General features: G+C 46.2%; 1 pseudogene; it reads left to right on the forward strand.

Annotated features, from left to right (window-relative positions):
* Positions 1–1,178: 1,178 nt before the first annotated feature.
* Positions 1,179–2,485, forward strand: LOC125554907 (annotated as a pseudogene).
* Positions 2,486–4,983: the final 2,498 nt, after the last annotated feature.

Consider the following 4,983-nt stretch of genomic DNA (forward strand, 5'->3'; position numbering starts at 1 on the left):
TAGGAGGTGGGGCTGGTGGTGCGGGGGTTGGGTCTGGTCCGGGAGGAGCGCGCCGGAGTTTGGCGTGGGAGTTAGCGCCACCTCGCCATCACGGATTCTGCTCTTCGACGGGCTCTTCCAAGAGAAGGTGCAGATCGCGACCATGCTGAACAGGGTACGCCGGCCGTTGGCCTTGTAGCGAGGTGCACGAGCACACCCGCTGTCGTGCTCGTCGATTGTGACCACGCCGAACGGGATACGCCGGCCACTGGCCTTGGGCTTGTAGCCACTACTTGTATCATGGTGCACGAGCACACCCGCGGCCGAGCTTGCATGCCCCGCATTGGCACCTTGACCGCTTATTCCCCTCATCGCCTGGGGAGCTCTCATGTGTGCTCAGGGAAGAGACCAACGAGAATAGGGGCGTGACCGCGATGGTATGGAATTCGTTTTCTGATCATGTACGATCGAGGATTTGCACACACACACAAAAAGGGCAGATATATGATTTCCTTTGGAGTAGAAACAGCATGTCAGATTTCGATGGGTTGGCAGGCCAGAATAATTGTATTGGGCCTAGCTAGTGGTCTCCACCAGACTTCGTTGTGACTGCAGATCTAACAAACAGTAGGCGAAACCTAATCCTAGCGGACTACGGATGAAATAGACGCGAACCACGCTAGCGAACCTATTAAGAAAAAAAGATCGATCCAGACTAAATGTATGCAGATTTAAAAAAGTCTTCGTCCTTTAATATTAGGTAAAGATAAAGATAAAGATGTAAAACTTGGTTTAGTATTTTTCCTTCTTGTATTGTGGCAAAATAAGTAATAATAAGGCAGGTGTTTCCTTTCTCAAGAAAAGAAGAAGCAAATTTTGTGCAAAATAGTCTCTCCGTTTCTAAATATAAGTTTTTTTTAGAGATTTCACTATGGACTACATACGAAGCAAAATAAGTGAATCTACACTCTAAATATGTCTATATACATCCGTATGTAGTTTGTAGTTGAATGTCTAAAAAGACTTATATTTAGGACAAGGGAGTAGAAAACAAACTTCCTTTCTTTCGTTTATTTTTTATCTTTCGCGTTTTTAGTAACGGCAATTTACGGTGTGGATCCAAAATCTCCAATGTCGTCGATTCCACCATTCCCGACAAGACAACACACTCAAACACCGATCCAGACCTAGCAAGTACCATGGGAGCAGCTCTATCGCGCCGCCTAGCAACCACCGTGTGCGCCTCGCCGCCGGCGCTCCCCAACGAGCTCATCGAAGAGATCCTCTTCCGCCTCCCGCCCGACGACCCGGCCTGCCTCCTCCGCGCCTCCCTCATCTGCAAGGCCTGGAGCCACACCGCCTCCCGCCCTGGATTCCGACGTCGCCTCCACAAGCACCACGGGGCAGCCCCCGTGCTCGGCTTCCTCCACGACTGGGACGACGAGCGCATCCCCCACTTCGTCCCCACCGCCGCCCCCTCCTTCTCCCTGGCCGCGCCGGACTGGCGCTCCTGGCGGGCCATCGACTGCCGCCATGGCCGCGCCCTCTTCCGCTCCAAGGACTCCTGGGAGCTCCTCGTGTGGGAGCCAATCACGGGCGCCCAGCAGCGCCTAGCGCTGCCCCCGGCGTTCGAGATCTTCTCGCCGGGCTATGCCGTCTTCTGCGCGGCCGATGGGTGCGACCACCGCGACTGCCTCGGGGGCCCTTTCGGCGTGGCCTTCGTCTTCTGCATCGAGGACGAAGATGCTGACGACGAGACGTATGTCACGTCGGTGCGCGTATACTCGTCGGAGCATGGAACCTGGGGCCAACTGATCTCGATGCACAGCGAGTTCATGATAAGCTTTGAAAATTCTTCCAGCGGCTTGCTCATTGGGAGATCCCTGCTCTACTTCTTGTCCGACGGTGGGTCGATCCTGGAGTGCGATTTAGCAAGGCATGGCTTGACTGAGTTTGACGCACCAAACCACGAGTCTGGTAGCAATGCAGAGAGATTTACTCTCATGGTGTCAGAGGACGGTGGACTGGGTCTTTGTGAAGAACTGGATGTGCGTCTCAAACTGTGGACAAGGGAGGTGAGTGACCGCACTGATGCACGATGGGTACTGAACCGGGTAATCCACTTGCATAATTTGCTCCCAAAAGGTACTCGGGTGAATGCAGAAACTAGACTGATCGTGTTGGGGTTTGCCGAGGGAGCGAATGTCATTTTCGCTAACACGTTTTCTGGGCTCTTCACAATCAAGCTACAGTCGGACCGGGTGAAGAAGGTCGCTCCTGTAATTTGATTCCAATTGTCAGCTTCTACACTCCTGTGGACCGTGGCGAATACCAGGATCTGCTATCGTCGATCCCTAGTCAGGAGGTAGGTGATGTGGAGGGGGGAGAGGAGGTGAAAAGAGAAGATGAGGCACATCAACTGCTTGACAAGGGGTCCAATACTATGAAGGAGTGGTGCTTTGTCGACACCTTTGAACGTCTCAGCCATGACCTCAATACCAGGTGAGCTAGCTCTACTCTGCAACGCCACACCTATTTTGAGCTATGCTCAAACATTTCTATTGGTGACATTGTTGAAAGTATTTTTTAGGATCACTTGTTGGTTTCCATGTGTCCTTAGTTGCTTTGGGCCCTTTGAGTTATGTGGTTTGCGACATGAGTTAAGATCGGCATAACTTGTTCTACGACGAGGTGGTTGGCAAGCCGTGTTTACCTTTCTTTCGTTCGTCCGTGAGCCCGACTGTGTGTTTTGTGTTTGAGGGGTTCAGTGATAGCAATACACGAGAGTTATTACCTGGCATCTTTTGTCATGATATGCGTATTGTGATGAGCATTTAATCAAACTGCAATTATTGGACTGGTACGTGTTATCCTATTTGAGAAGAGTTATTGTAAATACCACATCGACGTGTTGTTTATTTGTATGTCTCCCTATAATTGTACTTCATAGTATGTGCAAACACTAGCTGGTTCTTAGAAACGGAACTCAACAGAAAATAGTTAGCACCTGAGGTCATTAAAATGGATGACGGGATAATTTTAGTTGCGCTACAAAAGTTTCATTGCCTTTTTTCATTTATAACCTTAACAACTATATACTGAAAAATTATGCCTTTGTTTTCACGAAGGGTTCCATGTCAAGGAGAAGGTGCTCCAGAGGGTTCTAGCGCACTCAACACACATGGATGTGCCTTGCTATCCAAAGATTCTTTGGGCGATGTTCCCAAGAGTTCACCAAATGAAGAATTGGTGAAGGGTACAACCAACATAGATGATGATGGTAGCTCGATGATCTTATGCAGCAATGTTGGGGGCGCTTCACCTTCGGAGAAATGTGAGTCTAAATAATGCACTTTATCTCATTGTCCCTTAAAAAGACCATTGTTCGTGCCGGGGCTACAACATTATGTTGTGAACTGCATTATTTTTGCTGAGGTTTGCATTGTTCTCTAGGCTTTGTATAAACCTAGAAGGTGTCATGAGCCTTCGTTGCGCCTGTTTGTTTTGATAGAATCTGGTATTTTCTTATGGGTTTATACTTTTCCTTTTTGGTTGAAATTATTGGCCGATCTGATTGAATGTGGTTATTGATGGGCATTTGTTATTCGTTCCTTGTGCCTGAGGCATGCAGGAGCTGAAGATATGTATCTCTACTTTGGGAGACATATTAAGCGGGCTCGCTGGCATGGTATATGGTCAACTAAGAACCATCACATCATGAGCTCTAATCCCGGAGCACCCGACTAACTATATGGAACAAACGTTCCGGTCGGGCTGTGGCGCCACCCACAACGTGAACAACGAACGCTTGGACTGCCACAGATAAGAAAACTAGGCAGCCAAATCTAGCCAAAGCATTTTGCCATGTGGTATGAGAAAACATTTAAGAACGGGCTATGGCGCCACTCACAACGTGAACAGCGAACCCATGGACAACCACAAATTGGAACAGTCAGTGCCAACCAAAGCATTTTGTCGTGTAGTGCGTCTGGTTGGTCGTCCTACCTCTTACCGAATAAGCAAAGAGAAAGTCGTCAACGCAAAGCAATGCAAAAGAAACAGGAAACTCAGGCCGCATCATTCATAAGCCCCATAGAGCATGTAGTTATTTCACCTGCATGAAATGATTTCTCAAAGATTTTGTTGAATTACTGAATCCACACTTTTAACGTGGCATTGCAATTCACTCTAGACAGTTATATTACCCACATACAATGATGGCCATGGACTCCTGCATGTGTGTTTGGACTTGGAAGATGGAACTCAATAGAATCTATCTCTTGATCAATCACACAATCATTCTGTAGGGGACCATTTAATTTTTTTACTAGTGGTTGTTATTCAAATTTGTAATATAGATAGTAGGCGACATTGCAGAAGTCAATAGGATTTATAATATGCTTGTTTTATTAGTTACATAATAATTTCAACATGCATGCCTTATGTCAGCTTCTTTCCTTGTAATTATAAGTTATACAGTACATATATACTACTTATCTAGTCATTTTCATTTGTCTTGCCATTGGTCACTTCATTTTTTTTCTTGCAGTTAACTAAGTAGTGTACTTGTACTGGGTAGGTTTGCCGCGAAAGTTACTTTTTTAGCAATCATGTGCTACAAATTTATGCAACAATGTGAATATCCAATGGTTATCTGTTGTGTGCTAGGGTTAGGGGGTATTTATTGATTGGTGACAACTTTTTGAGAAATAATACATGGACCAAGAAGTGAGAACCACAATGACATTTTTGTTAGAGGCAGTTGTATTGTTGTAGGGACTCATATTGGCCTTCAGCCCATGGAATGAGGGAATGGATCAAGTTACTATATTTAACAATTTCTACTTTGAAATAATGTGCGGGGTGTAGTTCTTAAACCTTTTAAGTAATAATTAAACCACCCTTTATAAATTTTTTTTTACATTGATATACTGTCTGATTGAAGTCAAGAGCAGTGTTCAAGTAAAAGCTAATTGTGTACAGAATATGTTGGACAGCAGCTCA

The sequence above is a fragment of the Triticum urartu genome, chromosome 4 (assembly GCF_003073215.2).
Source record: "Triticum urartu cultivar G1812 chromosome 4, Tu2.1, whole genome shotgun sequence".
Lineage (NCBI taxonomy): Eukaryota > Viridiplantae > Streptophyta > Magnoliopsida > Poales > Poaceae > Triticum > Triticum urartu.